Source organism: Camelus dromedarius, chromosome 19 (genome assembly GCF_036321535.1).
Source record: "Camelus dromedarius isolate mCamDro1 chromosome 19, mCamDro1.pat, whole genome shotgun sequence".
Lineage (NCBI taxonomy): Eukaryota > Metazoa > Chordata > Mammalia > Artiodactyla > Camelidae > Camelus > Camelus dromedarius.
The window spans coordinates 8031019-8054669 of NC_087454.1; positions in this window are offsets into that span (position 1 = coordinate 8031019).

The window sequence follows — 23651 nt, forward strand, 5'->3', positions numbered from 1 at the left end:
TCATGCTCCTGCTTTCTCTCTGCTGGTTGGTCAAATGTGAAACTACATGGAAGTTAGAGAATCACAGAAGGTTAAATGGAAGAGCTCCAGGCTCCACAGAGGAGAAACCGGGGGCTGGGAAGAAGCTGACTTGGAGGAAGAACTAACCCAGGCTCCTTGCCGCAAATCACACCATGAACATCTGCACTCCAGAACCTACAACTCAGAGATGTAAATTAGTTAGGATATCTAAAGACAGTAACATTTACATGAGGAATTGGAAACAAAAGGCCACCTTACTTGAATGTTCTGTATTGCCTCTCTAGGATGCAGATTTCCAAGCTCTTAATGCAGTGCCTAGTACATTAAAAAAAACAAAAAAACAAAAACCACTCAACAGGTATTTATAAATATGTGAATTCTGTGGGTTTAACCCAATAGAGAACAAATCAGATGATCTTAAAGCTGAAAGAAAATTAAAACACCCAACTGTGACAGACCAGCCCAAGGTCAATGCTAGTTAAAGGTAAATCCAGGATTTGATTCCTGATCATGCTATTTCTACCTCCCTGACCCAATCTTACTTTTCTACTTGTCCTTTTGTCTGCTCCTCAACCATCCAAGTAATAAAACAGATCCAATAGGAAATTGTGATTATTGCAAGAGCTATGAAAATAACTGGAAAAAAAAATCCCCATGTTTTCCAGCTCATTAAAATTATCAGCTGAATGAATGCTTTCTTAACAGGATTAAATTATGTCAGGTATGCCTGATGCTGAAACACCATATATAGGAAAAACACAAGGGAAAAAAATTCTTTTTTAATTCACAATAAGCAACAACAAACTAAAAGTGATAGGATACCTGGGAATAAACTTAATAAATTCAGTGTAATTCTAGTTAAAACTCCAATAAAATGTTTTTAGGAGTTGATAAAATAAGTTTAAATTTAACCTGTAAGGAAAAACAAGGGAAAATAGTAAAATCCTGAAAGAGAAGAGAAATTAAGTGAGACTTGCCCCCAAGACTTCAAGCATTTATGATAAAAGCTACTGTGACTAAAATAGTGTCTTACTGGTAAATTTAATTTGTACTTTAAATTACATATTAATCATATTTTTATAACTGAATCTTTCTGGCTAAGGAAAAGCATGTATTTTCCATTATCAATCTGCGAATACACGTCACTCAGTAGAGTTTTGTAACATTTTTATATATTTATATCTTATTAAATTTATTTCTAGGTATTTTATGTGAATTGCAGTAGTCGTTTTGTTGTTGTCACTATTTGTGTTGCTGCTACAATGAATGGCTCTTTTCCAATTTTATATTTCCCATTCTTTATAAAAAAGCAATTCAATATTTAGAAATTAAGCTTGCAGACATATTGCAGAAGTTAAAAATATACACATAATGCTTCACTGCAGCATAGCTTGAAATAAAATAGGGGCTTGTAAGTAAATTGTGTTCCACACGGACAATGACATACTATGAAGCCATTTTTTAAAAAAATGACAGGTACATAATGAATTGATATGAATTGTTAAGATATGTCATATAGGAAAAGGGGGTTAAAAAAAACAGCATGTAAAATATACCATCTCTGTTAAATATATATATGTACATGCAAACTCATTTTTATTGAATAAATAATGTTGGGCATTTTTTGAAATGTCTTATCATTATCTTTATTTCACAAACAAGAAAACTAAAGCCTAAAGATATTAAGTAATTTTCCTAAGACCACACAACATAGTTGAGAATCAAACTCAGGTATGATTAATTCCATGCTCTTAAACTTTATGTGATGTGGTGTGTGTGTGTACAAAAAGCGCAATAATCTTCTGATATATCAGATTATAAGAATTTTTATTTTCTAAATTTACATGCCTGTAATGTTTGTATTTTTAATAAAAGCTCATATTTTAATTAGGAAAAACAGCAATGGAATATGTCTAATACAATGCACAGTTTTGTAGCTTTATACATATGCAAGCATCGTAGTTAACCTGAGAGAAATAAATAAAAACAGTTTAAGAAATAAATTTGATAATTAAATTTTTAAACACCATAATCCCATGATCCTGCTCTAACCAGTATTAATATTATGATGCATATGCACCTATCTTTTTCTATGCTCACTTGTAAGCAAACTACACATAGGTTTATAACTCTGAATGTGCTGGCAATATAATACCCTATTGTGTGATATGCCATAAATTACCTACTCCTTTCCCCTAAGATTGGATATTTAGGTTGTTTTCAGTTTTCTCCAACCTAAAGAACACTATGATATGGATCTTCAAGCAAACAGTAATATTATTAAGTTTTAATTTTAGTTAAGGTGACTTTCATGTTGAATATGTCAAGATTGAAATCACTGCTGTAGCATTCATATATAGAGATATACACCATCAGCAGAATAACCACTTGAGAAATGAAAAATTCATCAAAGCTAGTTATTTAGTTAGTTAAACAAAATGCTTATATTACTCACTTTCTAACTGACTTTTATCTGAAATGCTTTATGTGCTTGATATGTAGAGTAACTTAGCAGAGTGAAAACTGCTTTGAATCAGAAAGATCAGCTGTCAATTCTTTATGCTGGTTTTGAGGAAAGAATTAAAAAATAACCTGTAAGTTGGATAGAGGGGAAAGGCCTTAATGTTTTTTTATTCTCAAATCCTCATCTAATTAACAATAAAAATAAATAAAATTGACTTGAATTAGTACAGTGCACTAAAAATAAGCATATTATTATTAAAGGCTAATGCCAAAAACATTCAGTGATTCCACAAGCTTTGTCAGTGTGAGAATTTGAACGTCTTTAATGAGAAAAATGGAACTATAGCACACTGAGCCAATTCTGTGATTCTACCCAATTTTCCACAAGATAAAGCTCATCATGTCTATTTAGGAAAGTATGTGATCTCCAAGGCTGCACCTGCAACGTGCCATTAATAGTTCATCTTGCCTGATTACACAGATAAGGAGAACAGTGTACATTTCTATGGAAGTTTTAACTGCTTCTACTTTTTCTCACCTTCACAACAATCCTGAGGTGAGCTTACAGTTGGTATTTATACCTCCATTTTACAAATAAAGAACTGACCCTAAAAGGGATAAACTCTCTCACCCAAAGTGATGTTAAATGCCACCCAGACATGTCCTATTTAAGGATGGAAGATTCTTCATAGAATGTGGGCTGTGATTTGTTTGTCTAGAAAGCAAAATACTTACTAGACATATTACTTTTAAAAATTAAAAGAATTATGTAAACTCCCCAATACTTCAAAATGATACAAGCATTCAGGAAGTCTTTAAGTGACATTTAAATGTGAATTTTAAATCTAAGATGGATGAAAATCTAAGGTCTGCCTTTGCAGGGTGGGGGGGATTTACAGGAAAAACCATAGGGGAGCTGTAGGAGTGGTGATATTCTAGATGGTTAGAAGGGTGACTAGACAGATAGGTGATAAAGTGATAATAGTAAAATGGTAGAATCTGGGTGCACATTCAGTGTTTGTTGTAAAATTCTTTCAACTTTTGTGTGTCTGAAAATCTTCATGTTATAAAAACGTAATAAAATGCTATGTCAAAAAAGGCAAATTCTTTTCAATGTACGTTGGAAACCCACAACTAGGTGTACAAATCACCTATATCTGCTTGAGAAACAATTTGAAAGAATGTACATAAAAACTATATTATAGATAGGCATTTGGAACCTTACTGTATTTCCTGGGAAAACGTTGATTTGTCCAAATTTTTCTCTAACTTTACTAAAATGAAAGCTGAGATTTGTTCTTTTCTGGAAATTTGAGAAGTATATTTGGGATATTTGATTTGGGATAATTGATTATTTATGAATTTCATTACTATCCTTGTCAGCAACTGAATAGACATTTCTAAATTATTTTATTTTGAAATACTTATAGAAATCTAATTTCTCTTTCATCCTCTTTTTAGATGATCTCATTATTCTTAGGACAATCTGGAAAGGAGGCAAAGTTAAAATATTTCCCTTTTTAGTAATTTTGTATGTCTGGATAACCTTCCCATCCACCTTGTTTGCATCGCTCTTTTTCTGGTGCAATGGGAAAAAAAAAAACAATTTCCTGCTTCAAGGCGACAAGCTCCAGTGACAGACAGCTGCCAGTGTTGGCTGAATTAGCTTGCACTGGCTTCCTCCACTCCACTTGTACTTTGATTTCACAGTTCAAGGAGAGAAGGCAAAAACAAACAAAAGGATCCTTGACTAGTCCAAGTGTAACTCTCAAAGGAAATTGTTTGGAACAATCTTCTTATAATAATTCATAACAATCATTTTTTAAATGATCTCAATAATGTAGTATTTTTGCTTTCCTAAAATAATGGATTGAAGAAAGATGTGTTTTCTCACTTTAGTTCTATCAGATGCATACATGTACAAGTTTAATAAAGGCAGGCAGCCACGGCACTTTATTCTTTCTTGAAACTCTGGGCTGTCAGAAAACCAACCTTTGTTATGTTCCCCTACTACATATGGTGTAGGTGAGTTCTGCTTGCTTATTGCTGAAGATACTAAAGCTCATTAGCAATTCTTTGTTAGTATTTATCTATCACTTGAGGCTTTTTCTGATTTTTAAATGCTTCACCAGTCCATCTGCCTTTATAGCACTTAAAAGGTGGGACCTCATCACCCCTGTTTTCATGGCCATTTATATATCAATTCTCTTCAGAATAGTTCTACTGAATTTTAACAACTTCCAGAAACCTGAGCTTATCTGTGGAAGTTCTTTACTAAATTATCAAGTAACTTTTGTGAAAGATGAGTTTATTGTGACCTAGTTGGTGTTTCTTAGGAGGGATGTCCAACTTATTGGCATAAAAATGAAAGAAGGAAAAGTAGCAGAGGGTACTGGCTCCTTCCCATGAATCCAAAGAGGTAGACGCCATGGAAGTGAGGGCGGTTGATGGATCCTAGAATCTAACATAGAAACAGAAGGAAATCCCTAGGAGAGAAGGAACTGGGTCTTTACTGCCACATATGTGGCAGGAATGGCAGTGAAGAGCTGGGAGCAGAGGATGGGGAACCTGGTGGGGAACATGTTTTATATGTGTCCTTTTCTCTCCTCCACCACTTTATCTGCTATCATAAAACAGGAAAACTATAATTACAGCCTAATGCCAGAGAGAAGAGTGGGTAATATCAGAGAAATTTTGGAACATGGTTTGGGAAAGAAGGTGATTAAAAAATGGTGAGATAAACTGTCCAGCCCTCTGTGTATTTCCTTCTTCCTCCCATCCCACTTTCCCCCTTGCCTAGATAATTATAATGACATGAGGAGGCTCTGCAAAAAGAAAAGTACCTGGGGTAGAAGTAGGGGGTGAGGGGGGTTCTGTAGGACAAGGCCACTTGATGATGGAGGTGGACACGGAGTAGCTCAGATATAACCCCAGAAGCTCTTCAACCTGGGAGAATGCATTCCTGGCACAGACACTGTGCCCAAGGGGAGGAGCAGGAATACTGAATATAGTTTGGTTTAGAGTGATGGATAGAAAAATAAGATGAGATTATACTGTAGAATCCCTTGGAAACCAGAGAAAGATTTTATTTTATTGTTGCTTTTGTTTTCTGGGGTTTTTTTCTTTTTTCCTTTATTTGATGGCAATAGAGACTCACTATATGTTTTTGAGAATATTATTCTGGCAGCAGTGTGTATACAATGTTGGGAAGATGGACAGACAAGAGATGCTGTTTCAATACCTAAGCCAAAAAGAAATAGGATCTCATGATATCTATGAGAATAGGATGCAGGAAAGTGATTTCAGGGCTGTTACAAAAGTGTAAGAAAATAACCTGGCAAGTGATTATATTGAGAGACACGTTGAAAGAAGTCAGGGGGCTTGAATGATCAGGAGGCCAATAAAAATGGTCATGAATATAGAGGAGTCAAGAGGAAGAGAGAAACTGGTTTCGTAAGAGTTTCAGGTTGAAATTTTGACATATTAAAATTTAGGACTCACAAATAAGGTTATCAGGCAGAAAAACAGAGAAGGTATGGAGTGCAGATCAGAGATGTAGCTCTGCGAGTCACCTGCCTAGATCAAGGTGACTATCAAAGCTCTGGGAGTCTACTGGCCTTTAAGGAAGAAAGTGGAAAAGAAAGAGATGGGGTGGAATAGACGTGGAGGTCTTAATTTAACTGCTTGTTTTTTGAATTATCTTCCATACCCTCCAACAGATTACAACAAATGTAAATGTTGAACGATGCTTTTGAAGCAAAACGGTCCTTTCCTTTGCAATATACTGCTTCCCCTCCACCATATGTTCATTATTTATGGATTAGATAAATGAGTTGCAAAGTCTCATTATTCAGATAATGATTGGGCATTTTTCTTTTAATGAGTTTGGTGGTGATGCAAAGGGAGGAAAAAGGCAGTAGCTGGAAGGCTTAGCAGGGTCATAGCAATGATGAGGAGAAGATAAGCCTGATGACTCAGAAGAAAGGGACCCACAGAGGAGGGGAGACTGGCAAGTCAAGTGAAAGAGAGAATAAAAGGACAAGGTTCAAGAGTAGGTGCGAGTGGATGGGGCTGGAGCACTGGCCCACGGCTTAGCTTCACCCTTCTTACTGAAGAGGAGTAGAAAAACGTAGAAGGTAATTTGAGGATGGAGGTACAAAGCTAACGTAGCAGACACTGGATAACTAATTGGTAATACTGTCGGACTTCAAAGATAAAGAATCTTTTAATACGTAATTAAAATACCAGGAGAAAAACAACCAGTCTGGTCTCAGACTTTGCCACAGTGTTAGAACATGGAGTTCTGCCCCAAAATCTTCAAAGAAAGAGAACTTGACCCAAGAACTAAAGACCCACCCAAGCTGCCTTTCATGTATAATGACAACAAATATTCTGGAGCATGCAAATAATTTGTAGCCTAGTCAGACTGCGGAGAACTACGATTATCGGGCCTTTTCCCAATCACGTTTCCCCACGCTCCCCACGCCTCCCACCTCCCGGCTTCTTTGTTCATGCCACAAACACCCCAAGACCCTTACCCTCCGGGAGGCGGATGTGAAGCTTGTTTTCCGGTCCTCTCGCTTGGCTGCCTTGTGCATTTGACTCTCTCTTTGTAGGCCTCAAACGTCGGCGTCTCAGCATTTTGGCTCGCCGTGCATCGGGCAAAACCAACCGCCTCAGTAAGTCTCCTTTTCTAGCTTTCCTATTCTTTCCCCTTTCTTGTCTTCTAAGTTAACAAACGAAACTAAAAGCCAGAGATGTTCACAGGTTCAGTCAGTCATTCAGCAACCGCTAGCGGAGCGCTCGCTCCTTCAGGGACCCTGCCTGGCTTTGGTTGCGCGAAGCCGACAGCCCTCTGACCTCAAGGAACTCGAAGCCCAGGGGGAGAGAGTGACGTAAACGGCGCGCGCAAGGCATTGTGGTCCGTTCAATTAAAGGGGAAAGTACGGATTACCGCTCTGAGGAGACGGCGGAACCTACCAGAAGCCGTGACGAGGGAAATGCAAAGGCTCCTAGGGATGTAGGTAGGACCCTGAAGCTTTTCTTTCTTTTAAAAAAAATTTTTTAAAGATATTTTTATTAAAGTATAGTCAGTTTACAACGTTGTTTCAGTTTCTGGTGTACAGCACAATGCTTCAGTCATATAGGAACATACGTACATTCGTTTTCATAGTCTTTGTCACCCTAAGTTACTACAAGATATCAAATATAGTTCCCTGTGCTATGCAGTATAAACTTGTTTACCTATTTTATATATATCAGTCAGTATTTGCAAATCTCGAACTCCCAATTTTTCCCTCCCCACTCCGGTAACCATAAGTTTGTTTTCTATGTGTGTGAGTCTGTTTCTGTTTTGTAAATAAGTTTGTTTGGCCTTTTTTTTTTTTTAGATTCCACATATAGGTGATATATGGTATTTTTCTTTCTCTTTCTGGCTTACTTCATTTAGAATGACATTCTCCGGGTCCATCTTTGTTGCTGCAAATGGCATTATTTTATTATACTTTATGGCTGAGTAGTATTCCATTGCATAAGTATGCCATGACTTTTTTTTTCTTAAAGGATGAGTAGAATATCAAAATGGGGTGGGTGGTGGAAGACGACTTTCAGGCAGACGAATAGTATGAGCAAAAACAGGAAAGGAAAATGTGTTCTGTGTGCTCAGAGACCACAAGGAGTTCAGTGTCATTTCAGTACAAAATACAGAAGGTAAAGCTTGAGAGGGTACAGGGGCTGGACACATACTCTATGTTAGGTAGTTGGGATTCATTCTGCAGGTCCTGGAAAGCCAGCAGAGAATTCTGAGCTGTGGAATTACATTGTTGGTTTAATATTTTGGGTAGATCACCCCACTGGCTTTGCAAGAGATGAATCTGAGAGGGAAAATACCAAAGGTTGATAAAGTGATTAGGGGCCTAGTACAATATCCCCCCACAGAGGATGTCTGTTTTAGATAGGGGTGATGAAGTGAGAGAAGATGTGAGGGCTTGAAGAAACAGTTATAAAGTGAAAAACTGGGTTTACAGACTTATTTTCTGTGGGAGACTTCAGAGGAATGGAGGAGTCGAGGATGCTCCCACGTTGTGTTACCTAGGAGATACTGTCAACCTAGAGAAAATACAGGATGCCAAAGAAGATGATGTTAGTAGTTGCCTTTAACTGCAGTGGAGCTAATACCTGGTTGAAGCTGAGGTCGTTAGGTCCATCAGCAGTTGGGTAAATGCCTGAAAAGTCTGCGCTAGACAGATTTGGGGCTTATCAGCATCGAGTGAATAAATAGCTGTGCACATGAATATGGGGCATTACTGTAAAGCAATAATGAGATGAGAGAAAAACGCTGGGCTGAAGCTAGAACAAGGGTATACTAGCTGTAATGGCGGGGTGGGGGTGGGGTGCTGGTAAACAAAAGGCCCTATACAGGATACAGAGATTAAAACATGCAGAAATGTATGGGGGAACCAAGAAAGTAGAGGTTTAAAATGAAGGAGTACCTGATAGTGACCAATCAGGATAACGGAAAACATTCACTAAATAGGACAACGTATCAGTATGTGGGGAAGAAAGCCAGCATCAAAGCTTCAGAAAGCTGAGTACATGGGAAGGGAGGTGGCAGGAAGATGGGTGAGGTCAGTTCTTCAAGGAGCTTAGCTGGTGAGGGGTGGATGATAGAGGATGACCAGGAGACTTGGGAGTTTACATTTAAAAAAAAAAAAAAAAAACCAGAAGACAAAAACCAGCTTGGCATCGTTTAAGGCGTCCTGTCTGCAAATCACCTGCAGCCTCACCTGAGCCCAATTATCAGCGCCCTCCCTTAGATAATGAGACACGGACCAGTAGCAGGTGTTCTTAAGATGGATCAAGCTGGTGGACCGATGTGGATGGGTGAGTAACCGCCTAGCAAAGCTGATTAAAATATATAGACCAGCCGTGTGTGCACTTCAAGTTTCCTTCAGTCAGTGCTGCTGTAAAGCTGAATCATTAGGCCAATGGCCTTGATTCTCTGCTAAGGCATTTCCTATAGACAGTTTTCCTTGAAACCTGGGCCATATAAAAAGGCTTTTTCATCCATATCCTGGTCTATGCTGTGTTTACTACCTTCTCATGCCCTCTGCCTACCTGAGAGGTTGACCCAAGAATTACAGTCCCACACAAGCTATCTTTCATGTATAATGACAGCAAATATTTTGGAATGTGCCAAGAACTCTGGGACTAGAGTCCCAGATATACTGCTTAAATTTGAATTAAGAAGCTAGTGCAAAAGAGAGAAGAGTGAAAAGTGTCTTTGACAATTAACCCATGAGTGAGCATCCCTTTTTGTATTACACTTAAGATACATTTGGGCTCCTGACACTACTGTACATTTTCTTCCCTTCCCTATTTTGAGACAGATTTACAGATGCTTTTACACCAACTGATGTTTGAAGATAAAAAGTCTTTTATCTGCTGCAGTCCAGCTTTTTCTGACCAGCATTCGTAACAAACATTTGGATCTCTTCCAATAGTGAATAAGCAGGGAGAAATGCTAAATGCTAGCCCGAAGACACCAGTCACAGCACACTGATTTTTTTTTAATTGCCAGATTTGCAACATGTTAGGGGTCAATGGAACTGTTATTCCATTGACTTTGAAATCTTGGGTTTTAAAATTCTAAAGTGAAGGCTGAGACCCTGTTTGAGGAACTCTGAGCAAAAGTGTTCTTTCTTCCCTCCTCTGATAACTGGGCAGCATAGGATGGATTCTGAGGACTGCGTTTGACTGTCTAGCAGGTCCCTGCTTGGTTGCTTTCTGTGGGTTGTGACAGAAATTGGCAAGAAGCATGAGGAGGCTGAAAGGCTTTGCTGACACTGGACGCACAGGCAGTTTCTCAGTCTATTGCTCCTGTATGGAAATTTGCTTTCTTAATGCTTGGTGTCCCTTCTTGCTTTAAGAATGCATTCTCTGATTTCTCCGTTTGGTTCGTAGGCTTACCTTCCTCACCTTCCAGGAATTGGCCGGTGTTGGGGGTGGAGGGATCAGTTAACTTCTCAGTAACCTACTTCCCATCACCGCAGGAATCTCAAGCTGGGCAAGTGACAACTCTGAATGGCCACCGTGTGCTACCTGATTAAGAAATACAGAAAATTTTATGTATGAAATGAATGTCCCAAGGGAGAAAGGCCACTTTGAAATTTGGTGTTTTTTTTTTCCCATTTGCTCGGCTCAGGTCCTTGTGTGTTAAGAAGAAATGTGTCAGTTCCTCTTGTTTTCTCTACTGGAGCAGCAGAGCAGCGTGGTGCCCATCAGGGAGCCCTGGCATAGCAAGATCAAGCTCTGTAGGGACTTATCACCAGGTGAACACCACCAGAGCCAGCCCCACCACCAGTGAGGGTATTCCAGGCAACAATTAAATCGTGATCATTCCCCTCTACACGTACCTCCCCACTTCCATCTCAAATCCCAGCTGTCTTCCAACTGTGGGGAGCCCAAACTGGATAACTAGACACCAGGAGTCCATGTCAACCCTCAATGCTAGCAGTAACAAGATCCTGGCTCCCACTGCCCAGATTAGGAAAAAGGGGCGAGGTCTTCTGCTCAACAGTGAATTCAGGTGCAGGTCCAAGGGGTGGTTTAAGAAAGGCTGGAAATAAAATGTGCAGAAGAAAGGTGAATAAGGAAAACAGAGTGAGATATAATTCTCTGCAAAGATTTAAGAGGAGTGCAATTTTCCCTTAGATTATAAAATTAGAGCAATAGCCCTGTTTTGAAGACCATCTTCCTTACCTGGCATCAAAAGCATAAGAAAGCAGCGGGAATGCTGGAGGGAGATGGACAGGCATGATAAAGGCCCTCCTGTGAGTGTCCCATCAGAACAATAACAAAAGCAGCAACCCTAGAAAAACACCCCAAAATGGTGTTGGAAGCATGGGAGACTTAAAGCTGACAGTAAAGTGGTCAAGCCATAATCACCACTTCTCTCGTGAATGTTAATAAGGTTAACTGGAGTGGAATATGAGGCAGGGGAGAGAATAAGAGCTGAGATTAGGAAGCGATATGAGAGGTGATGAGAGAAAAAGATCTGTGAACTGTGAAAATCTTTTAAATATGAGAAGAACAAGTACTCTGTCAGGAGATAAGTTGAAAAGATCAAAAAATACATAGCAAAGAATGTGAGATGAAAGGGCAGAAGGGCAGAGATGTTGGAAGAAAACAAGGACAGGAAGAGGGAGAGAAATACAGGAAAGGTGGGGGTGTTCCTGGAAGAAGTGCAAGAGTTAGAAGGAAATACACAGAAGACAACTTTGGAGAGAAAGTCTCTGATTTATGAGTCAAATCCCATGAATGTGGTTAACGAATTACTGATGAATAATCATTAACTAACACTACCTTTTATAAAAACTTAAAATGCAGCAGTCGCTGGCAGAAAAAAACTGTAAATTCAGATTGTTGAAAGTAATCAGAAAAAAAAAAGGCAGTAATGGGAAATAGGAGGGCTTATCTTGCTCCAAGCTCTTGTGACCTGCCACCCAGCTCCTCAAGTCTACTGCTATGACTCTGTTTCTATTAGTCATCAGTTAATGTACTTGAACAGATTCAGTTATAGTCATAAGAGGCAAATAGGCCAATGTATAAAATAGCCCAGTTGTATTTTGTTTTCTCCACAGCTTCTGAGCACAGGGATTTTTTTTAGTTAAACTGATTTACTGTTGATGTGGCAATCTGGTGACATCATTTCATTGGAGCCAAGCTCCACCTGCTTATTAAACTTACCTTCCAACCCTTGATCTAGTCCTAGGTCTGGAGCCCAACACGAAAAGGGAGTTAAAAGGGAGAGAGTTTAGTATGTAATCGCTACATGATCTGACAATGTAAATTTGTTACAGTCATTAGGTGGCATGTATGAGAAGATTGACATATTCAAATAAGTTTTAAACTACTTTAGTGATTATAATTGATGGTAGTAGCATTAGTAGTATTATTCTGAGACTGTTGTTTGTTTGTGTATAATATGGGATAGTAGGGTTACTCAATCTTAGCACTACTAACATTTTGGACCAAATATTATTTGTCGTGAGGACTAGTCCTGTGCTTTTATGATGTTTAACAGCAGCCCTGGCCTCTGCCTCCTAAATACCAATAGCACCAATGCCCCAACTCCTGCAGCTGTGACAACCAAAAATGTCTCCTGAGTGCTGCTAAATATCCCTTGAGAGGAAACTCACCCTTGGCTGAGAACCACTTGGATAAAGCAAATGAACAATAATGGAGTATGCAAATTCTACTTCACGCTCTGTGTCCCTGTAAACCAGGATTCTTGGTATAAAGGAAAAGAAACACAGATTATGGTATATACAGTGGGAGGAGAGAGAGAGAAAGAAATTATAGCACTTAGTTTGTAGTCTTGAAGTATTATTTCCCATTAAAAAGAAACCAGGGCTTGTTGGAGAAATGCTGGCTCCAGGCCTATGGAAAGAAATGCACAAGATGATTTTGGGATTCCTTGACCTACTCAATATCAAGGGAGAAATTAAATGTTACTAGGGTCATTGTCAAAATGACTCAGACTCTAAATAAGAGTGCCCCACTGAGCAAAAGAACCTACAGTGAGCAAGCTTTGATCTTCAATAAAAATAAGATTTGCAATACATTGGAAATTATAAAATATGTTTAAATCCACAAGTTCATAATATTTTTAAAACAATAGTTATTGTCAGATCACAAGGAACCATCATTATCTTGAAAACTAATAAAGATTATGAATCAAGCATTTACCTACCTTTTCCTCAATCAACCAAATAATAGATTAATGTGTTTCTATAAAAGATTTTCAACTAATAAGTTCAAAAGAATTAATACATTAGAATATGCCAGCTCCTATTATTTAATAGATTGAGGCACTGAGAATCACGGGCTAGTGACAGCACAAAAAGATACAACCAGATATAATAGGCCTCCTGATAAAAGAACACACAGCCACGTATAGTCTTACCAAAGAAGTCAGACCCAAGTCTGTCTGATCAAGTGTCTGAGCCCAGCTGTCAATTTACAAGAAATAGGACAGAGGAACATGCTACCCTGCACAAGGAGTGTGCAATCAGCAAAATTCAGACTGGGACAATCCACAGCGAAATGGCCAGGGTTCTTCCACAGTCTGATTGTAAGGGAAAGAAAGGAATGGAAGAGGAAAGTAGATGAAAGGCATTAAAATGCTACATCAAATATTTTGCAAGGGCAAGACTAAGTGTTTTAGTGATGCACATGAGTGATAAAAGCACATAGACATGCAAGGAAATAATTACAAAAGTTAAGATAGAGGTTATTTGTGGAAGGAGGGGCTTCCAGGTGGCAGGCATAGTTCTATTTCTTGGCCCGAGTGATGTTTAACAGAGTGTTCAACTTGTAATTGAGTAAGTTATATAGTCTCTGTGATTTCTTTTGCATCTGTTGATAATGAAGAGGTTAAAAGAGAAAGTTATCAAAAATGAATATTTCTAAATTGTCTCAATTTAGTGACAGGAGGCCATTTTTTACCTTGATGAGACAGTTTTGGTGGAGTGATATAGATGCAAAATAGACTGATGTAGGGTGAATGTTTAAATGCTGGTGGAAAGCAGTAAGCAGAAAGAGAGAGGCTAAAGATACAGGTGAGAGACTGCCAATGACCAAACCTTGAAAATGTGAGCGTTAAAATAATCATGATAGAAATAGTAGAAATTACTTTTTAAAAGTAAAATCCGTAAGTCCATAGTAATATAATACAATCAATTAATTGATGAGAAAGGAAAGTTCTTCCTTTCAGCTAAATGTCAACTAATAAATATGGAAGAAATGATAGGGCTAGAAAATCGGCAATTTTCCGCAGGTTACAAATAGGATACTAAAGTTCATGAGTGAAATATTGAAGAACAGGGTATTAACATAGTCTCAAATTATCACCTCACAAATAACTCATTAATTACAAAGGGAAAACTACTAATTTTACAGTAGAGAAATACAGCAGACACCACCTTAACCAAGTAAATATTACCAATATTGGGACAAATTGACATCCTGAACCTCCTGATAAAATGTACTAAATAAGACAGAATATCCTGTCTGTTACAGTCCCACCAAAAATAAATAATCTGATTTCCAATCATATACAAATAACAAATCCAAATTAAAGGACATTCTAAAAATCAATTGATGTTTATTTTATAAAATGGTCAAGCTCAAGAAAGATAAAAATGGGTGAGGAACTGTTTCAGATTAAGGAGACTTTAAAGAGATATGACAGCTAAATCAAGGCATCATCTGAGACTGGATCCTAGAACAGAAAAAGAATGTAGCTATTAAGGACGTTATTAGGGAAACTGGTGGAATTTGAATATGGATTGTGGATTAAATAGTATTGTTATCAATGTTAAACTTCATGATTTTGATCATTGCACTGTGGTTATGTCAGAGAATGGCGCTGTTCTTAGGAAATACACCCTGCAGTATTTAGGAGATAAGAAGTATGCTGTCTCTCCAATGTATCTGAAATGATTCCTTATGGATTGAGAAAGAAGAAGAGAAGCAGATGGAGCAAAATGTAAACAATTGATGAATCTGGGTTCATGGATTTTCTTGTACTTTTCCTACAGCATTTCTGTAAGTTTAAAATTATATCAAAATAGAAGTTAGAGGAGAGAGGAGGGATGACTGACAGATTGAGGTCACTGAGGAGATGAAAGGGAATAGTATTTAGAGCCCAGGCAGAAGGAAGAGCCTTAGATTGGAGGAGGGACACTTCATCTGTTGTAAAAAAAAAGAGAAGGGGGAAAAGATGGGTTCTGATAACCCATTTTCTGTGTTGGTTGAGTGGAGGGAGGAAAGAATCAGTTCTTGTAATCTTATTAGCAAGGAAATAAATATCTATTTTACTCTCTCCCACTTTTGAAAATTGATAAAGGAAGGAGAAAGCATGAGCCTGGACTGGATGAACCATTACTTAGCAGAGGGTTTTAATGAGTCTTGGGGTGTGCAAAGGAAAATTTTAGGCTGACTATGTGAGCTCATGGCACAGGCCCACTCCTGTGTATGCAGGGGAGAAAGATTGGGAAAAGGAGAGAAGAAATAAGGTGGGAGAGCCTCATTCTCACTAGAGTTAAGAGAGATAATGTGGTTCAGAAGGTAGTAAGGCAGTTACCATCCATTAGTGCCCAAGCTAGGATGCCAGTCCTGATTTTGCTTATGATTGTCCCTTAAGCCCGTTTTCATAGAGTGAGCCTTTGGGCTATTTTTAAACTAAGGCATAAAATGTGTTTTACCTGCAAATTGTTCATATAACTATTTGCCTTAGTCATTGCTCAAGTTTAAAACCTATTTGTGGAAAGATGAAATTTTACAGCAAACAGTGAAACGTTCAAGTTATAAACCCATCTCTGTAAGTAAAGAACAGCCTTACTCACCTGGCTTTCTACTAAAATGCCCCCAAAGAGACCAACAGCCAGGATAGATGCAATGCACTTTCATTGAAAAGTGTGTTTTTCTTTCTTCTTATGGCTCAAATTTTCACCATTACCTCTCTTCAGCTTGTTAGAGCAATGATTTGATCAATTGCAAGATGCATTATAAAGACTTAAAAATAAGTAAAAATTTGGCCTCCAGAGATCTCTTTTACCCTTAGAATGGTGAGACTGTTCAAGTACAAAGTTTAAATGCAGTGCTCTTTACGCATGGGAGAATATTAGGCCATCAGAATTATTTTTTTCAAAAATGAGTGTTTACCCATTCAAGTGAAGTAAAAGCCTATTTGTATAATTTTGGAAATTGTAAAACTTACTGACTGGATGCTTCTAAGTCCTGTTCGTCTCAAAATTTTTTGCTAAAACGAGTGTGTAGCTTAACCCTGTGTTCCACAAAAGAAAGAGGCTCAGACAGGTCCTTCCCAGGCAAGGGTATAGGTTAATGTTCTCAAAATTGCTTATTTCGTGGGTCTTTCTAATGAGAAAATAGAGTGGCCTTCTCTCTTATGAACACAATCATTGCCCCACTGTTCAAATAATTGCTGTGATATCTATGAAGTAACTATTGAGAGAAATAAAAAATTGTGTGCATGGCCCCTCTCAGTCATTGAGCAATCAGAAAATGTAGAGAGACACTGTTTCATAATGTAACTCATGGAATTAACAAGTAAAGAATTCACACCTTCCTATTTAAAATTTTCAAACATAAAATCATTTATTCACAAGTTACCAAAAATATTTCCTACTATTTACAGGACATATAAAGCAAAATACAAAACAAAGTGAAATAAATCTCTCACCAAAAGTTCATCAGTTTCCCCCTGATGTTTCTCAGTACTTTTTAAAGTTTGTTTTTTTTTAAATAGACTTGATTTTATGACTTAAAACATCTGAGAGAAAGATTGGATCATGATAACATCTCTCATTACCTTGCTCTTCAAGTAGACTTTTCACTGTTTTTTTGTTTGCTTGTTTGTTTTTTTAAATTGAAGTACAGTCAGTTACAATGTGTCAATCTCTGGTGTACAGCACAATGTCCCAGTCATGCCTATACATCCATATTCATATTCTTTTTCATTAAAGGTTATTATAAGATATTTAACATAGTTTGCTATACAGAAAAAACCTTTTTAAAAAAATCTATTTTATATATAGTGGCTAACATTTGTAAATCTCAAACTCCCAAATTTATCCCTTCCCACCCCCTTTCCCTGGTAACCATAAGATTGTTTACTATGTCTGCAAGTCTGTTTCTGTTTTGTAGATGAGTTCACAGTGTCCTTTTTTTTTTAGATTCCACATATGAGTGATATCATATGGTATTTTTCTGTCTCTTTCTGATGTACTTTAATTAGAATGATTATCTCTAGGTCCATCTATATTGCTCAAATGGCATAATTTTATTCTTTTTTATGGCTGAGTAGTATTTCATTGTATAAATATACCACATCTTCTTTATCCAGTCATCTGTCGATGGACATTTAGGTTGCTTCCATGTCTTGGCTATTGTATATAGTGCTGCTATGAACATTGGGAGTGCATGTATCTTTTCAAATTAGAGTTCTCTCCAGATATATATCCAGAAGTGGGATTGCTGGATCATATGGTAAGTATATTTTTAGTTTTTTGAGGAATCTCCATACTATTTTCCATAATGGCTACACCAGACTACATCCCCACCAGCAGTGTAGGAGGGTTCCCTTTTCTCCACGCCCTCTCTAGCATTTATCATTCATGGAACTTTGTATGATGGCTATTCTGACTGGTGTGAGGTGGTACCTCATTATAGTTTTCATTTGCATTTCTCTGATAATTAGTGATACTGAGCATTTTTTCATGTGCCTATTGGCCATTTGTATGTCTTCATTGGAGAATTGCTTGTTTAGATCTTTTTTTTTTTTAACATTTTTTATTGTTTAGATCTTCTGACCATTTTTGGATTGGGTTGTTTGTTTTTTTGTTACTAAGTTGTATGAGCTGTTTATACATTCTGAAAATAAAGCCTTTGTCAGTTGAATCATTTTGCAAATATTTTCTCCCATTCCATAGGTTGTCATTTGTTTTTGCTTATGGTTTCCTTTGCTTTGCAAAAGCTTGTAAGTTTAATTAGGTCACATTTATTTATTTTTGCTTTTATTTCTATTGCCTGCGTAGACTGCCCTAAGAGAATATTGCTAAGATTTGCCTGTTTTCTTCTAAGAGGTTTATGTTGTCTTGTTTTATGTTTAAGTCGTTAACTTATTTTGAGTTTATTTTTGTATATGGTGTGAGGGAGTATTCTAACTTTATTGATTTACATGCTGCTATCCAGTTTTCCCAACACCACTTGCTGAAGAGACTGTCTTTTCTCCATTGTATGTTCTTGCCTCCTTTGTCAAAGATTAATTGACCATAGGTCTGTGGGCTTATTTCTGGGCTCTCTGTTCTGTTCCATTGATCCATATGTCTGTTTTTATGCCAGTACCATGCTGTTTTAATTACTGTAGCTCTGTAGTGTCTGAAATCTGGGAGGGTTATTCTTCCAGCTTTGTTCTTTTTTTTCAATATTGCTTTGGCAATTCTGGGTCTTTTGTGATTCCATATAAATTTTAGGATTGTTTGTTCTAGTTTTGTGAAAAATGTCCTGGGTAATTTGATAGGGCTTGCATTAAATCTGTAGATTGCCTTGGGCAGTATGTTTGCTTGTTTTTAATTGGTGCAAAGATTGTTTAGGTTTCAGATGGGGAGGTGAGTAAGGGATGGTGCTTAGTGAGGAAAGCAGGCTACATCTCCCCTCTTGGAAGCTCTAGTTTATTATGCAACTGTGAATACGTTTCTTACTTTCTATTAAAACTTAAAAATAGCAGGTTAAAAAATACATTGTTTTAACAGTAATCTGTAAATAACTACACCACTGAAGCACAGCTGTTTTCCTTTTTTGTATATATTCTTCTTCATGCAAAGATATTTTCTATATAGTTAATAATTACAACAATATATGCATCAATATTTTTCAATTTTTTCCTGATTATATGCTAAATCAGAGGAAACTGGGATCCTGGCTTGGATGGAAGTCCATGAGTCCTTTTTATTTCCAATCTTCTGATGAGATTACTCAAAAAGTTTGACAAATGACATCTACTTCTAGAAACATGAGAGTTGGCCCCACACAGCTGGACCTTGGGTTCCTCAGAGATGGTGCAGTGCCTGGCTCTGGATGGGGAGGCATCTCTGCATTATTGTGTACAATGCTAGTGGAGAGATGGAGAAGGAGGTAACAAACCATAAGGAAATCTGCACCATGAAGGGCTGGGACAAGTGCATTTCTACTTGATACAGGCTAAAGACAAATGGGTTTAAACATGACTATTAATACTATTAAGATAGTCACTGGAAAGAGAGAAAGACGTATAGTAAAGCTTTCCATTTGTTAAATATTCACTTCTAGATTCTAAGTTTGAATATCTCTATATGTTTATGAGCCATTTTTCCTATGTATTTCATGATTTGTGCTGATTTTTTCTATTGAGTTATAGTTGGTCTTGAGTTATAATTTTCTATTGAGTTATGAAGATGTTAATCCTTTTCTGCTCCACTCTATTATATTTCATATTTATAAAAGTTTTCATTTTATATAGTCAAATATTCTAGTATTATCATTCGTTATTATTTCTGTTCTTTTCATAGATTGAAAGTTTTCCCCACCTAAATATTTATTAAATAGTCACATAAAATTTTCTCCTGTTTTTGATGGTTCCATTTTTTAGATTCATTTTTAAAGTCCATGTGGCATTTGTTATGTAGAATAAAATAAGGGCATCAACAGAATAATGGTACATAAGACTCATAGTATACTAAAAAATATAGAAATGAAGATCATTAGCATATATTTTCAGTACCGTTGAACTATTTCCTTATAATAAATTCTTAGTATCACTAGGTCAAACTTGTCTTCGGCTTTTAGCTATATTCCTTTTTAAAAGGATTATATTAACTGAAACTAATAATGAATGTTGTTGGCAGTTAGCTCTATAAGACGGTTTCACACACCATACCCCCCACCTTCAGAAATGTCCTGCCACAGATTAATATTATACGGTTTGTGGGAATAAAAACTGCATTGGTAGGGCCTTGATATTATATGAAATACTCTATGTATCAGTTTCCTGATGGGAGCAACACAAAATTAACAGAAAGCATGAACTCATGTCTCCGGGGCTCTACAAATGCTACATAAGTCTAAATTTTGTGAACAGAACAGTGATAAGTTAAAAGAGGTAACTAGTAAAATGAGTTTAATAATATGGAAAATACTAGAAACATAAATTAGAAAAGCAGGATGCTATGTTAATGAAAATACAAATGATAAAAATATGCATAGACATACATATTAGAAAGATAACAAGGTAATGAGTGTTGCCACATCGGACAACTCAAGAGGGCACAATTCACAATAAATTCTGTGTAAATGGTGTATCTGGGTGGTTGCCAAACTGTGGAACTGCAAGTAAGACATTCATTGAAATTGAAACATTGCTTTTGGACAACAGGATTAAGGGTAATCTTCACTTTTTCTGTATACTGTTCTGTATTTTCAACTTCATTTGAAAACAAAGTTCTAGCACTTTAAATATATTTGAAAGCTACTGATCTAATCATGGTATTTTATAATCCCAAAGAAAGTATGAACAGAGAGCATTTGAATTGGAAAATACACCTAAGCCACTGTTCTGTTTGACAATTAAGTCTGAAATTTAAATACTGACAGGATAAACAAATTGAGCCATTGGGTCATATATTCATCAGTTATTCACATTATCATATATTAAATGTCTATTTCAGGAACTGTACCAGGTGAGCAAAAGCAACCACATTCACTCACAACTATAAGATAATAGCACATAATAAAGTGCAATACAACATGCAATAGGAGTATAATTGATTTTAGAACTGGTCCTGCCACATAGTAAGTGCCCAATAAATATGTATAAATGAATGATGGATGATGAATGGAAAGACATTATACCAGCTCAGATGTCAAAGCAAAAGTGACATTTGGGTCTCATCCAGTTTATTTTATCCACCAAGAATGGGCTTGAGAGAAGGAGGATGATAGGAAATTTACTCAAACACTGGAATCAAGCATAAATTTCACACAACAGAGACAAGACAGTACATCAGACATGCTGTAAAGGTGTGTTTAGATTTATGACTGTAATAATTGGATGACACCTAAAAGCCAACCATATATCTTATAGACAATTCTTAATATAAACCATCTAAAAGGCAAATATCTAGTGAATACTGTGATGCTTTACTCATTCATTCTATAGACAGTATTATGTCTGAGTCCCTGAGTTAGAAATTGAGGATAAAGTAAGAATGAAATAGTCCTTATCTCAAAAGCTCACAGCCTAGAATGAAATACTTGATACCATCATCATCATCATCATCATCATCATCATCATCACCACAATACAGTGCATATGCACAACAGAAACATGGACTAGTATTATAGGAATATCAGAGAGGGAAACATGAGTAGGATGTTAATTCAGTCCTTAGGAACTGGTGTGTGGAAGGATGAAAGAGAGTTATTCAGGGAGAGAAGGGTACACGGGGCAGAAGATGAACAAATACAAAGGCAAAGAGGCATGAGGAAGCAATGTGCTTTTAGAAACCAGCAGTTTTGGTCTGACTAGAAGGGGTGATGTTTGTGGAGATGCAATGACATGGGGCAACTGCTGAAAGGAAAAAATCTAGAAGTCCTGTGTGTCATACTAGGAAATTTGAACTGCATCCTGAAGAAAGAAGGAATCACCAAAGATCATTGTTCCTAGCAGGACCAAAACCTTCCTGTTTTGAAGGTTGTAGGCTGACATTAATTTGGGACTGTTTAAGACAGAAGATTCTGAAAAGAAACACATTTTGAATGACCTAAGTTTACATTTACAAGCTGTGTATAAAAGACAGATTGACCCAGCAAAGATGATCTGTTATTGAATTTTTGCATGCAAAATATTTATTTCAACCACTTACTGAAATGCTTGGAACTTTGCTGCTTCTTTTCCCTGAAATGTTTGGTATGAACACCCTTCTCTGAATTTTTAAACTTTTTTTTTCTGTTGATGTGTTAACTGCCACTTTTCCTGACAGTCTCTTTCAGGATCAAATCCAAGTGGTCCCTCTCCAGGTGCCAGGAGATAATTTTCTAGGAGAGTAGTATGTAGAAGCCCGTGTAGTTTGAATCAATGCCAGCGAGCAGTGTAAAAACTAACATCAGGTTCTGAAAGACACCTAGGCAATAAGGAGAGACTGACATACTTCAATTATATAAGAATCTCTCACCCTCTCCACAGTAGTGATATGAATGATGTTTAAAGTTTGGGTTTGTGTTAGGCTCATAATTCCTTAACAAAGAGACTTTGTCTGATTATAGTTTTCTCAGCATCTGAAGGATTATACTAGTTTCTATTTAGAAAGCCATTAGTAATGACAATTTCTACCCTTTTTTGCAAAGCATCTCTTATGTGAATTCTGTGTACCCACTTATTGGCAAATTTTTAGCTTCCCGAAAGAGTTATTATATTGAATATGATGTCATATACTTGAAATTTGTTGAATGTTTTCAAACAATTGTTGTTTCCCAACCTTTTGGATAAAAACATTTCTTTACAGAGATGAGGAAAGCCCATTCTAGGTTTGAGAAACAACATTTTCAGTGGCCCTCAGAGATAAGAGTGTACAGAAAACTTCAGAAGACCATGTGGCTACAATATCTGGTACATGTGAGAAGCGAAGCTCTAGCAGAAGGTGGTTTTGTTTACTGTGGCAAGAAAGGCGTGAGAGATATCCCGTAGGCTGGATGCGTGTTAGTGAAGTATTTCAGACAAGTGAATGACATGTTCAATTTGAATTTTAAGGATTCATTCTAGCATCATTGAGGGGAATGGGTTGAGGGGGACATGACTTGGATCCCAGAGACCATTAGAAACCTGTTCAAATAACTGAAGCAAAAAAGATGAGGCAGTGGGAACAGAAGATATAAAAGATATTTGTGAGGAGAAAAAATTGATTGGACTGAATGAATGGCTAGATCTTGATGGATGGAGAAAATTCAGGAATTTAGGGCGCCTCTCAGCTTTCTGGATGAGATACCCTGGATGATGATGTGCCCTTTCCAAAAAGAAGGATACAGGAGAGAGAGTAGCTCAGGAAGACATAGTGATCACCACTGAAATTTATTCAGTGCTTACTCACCATTTGTCGTGCCAGACTCTTCGCATTATCTTACATCAAAGGTGAGTTCTATTTTATACATGAGTTTGATAGGTCTGTGACTCTCCAGGAAAGCATCCTCACCAGCAGCACCATGAGGATATGAGTCTGCGGCTGAGGAGAGCTAGCTGGTTTGGAGACAAAAATTTGAGAATCATGGAGATAATAACAGCTAACATTCATTGAATGTTTACCACATGCCTGGTACTCTTCTAAGCACTTCATGTGTGTCACCCACTTAATTCTCAAAACATCCATGTGAGGTCAGAACTATCACTAATTCTTCTTATAAAAAAAGAAAAAAGTCTAACAAGAAATGTTAGTTGACTTTCCAAAGGCCACAGAACGAGGAAATGGCTGAGCCAAAATCTGAATCAGGGAACACATTCCTAGTTCCTAAACCTTGAGATTGAAGACCCAAAGAAAGCTGCTAAGGTGAGAACC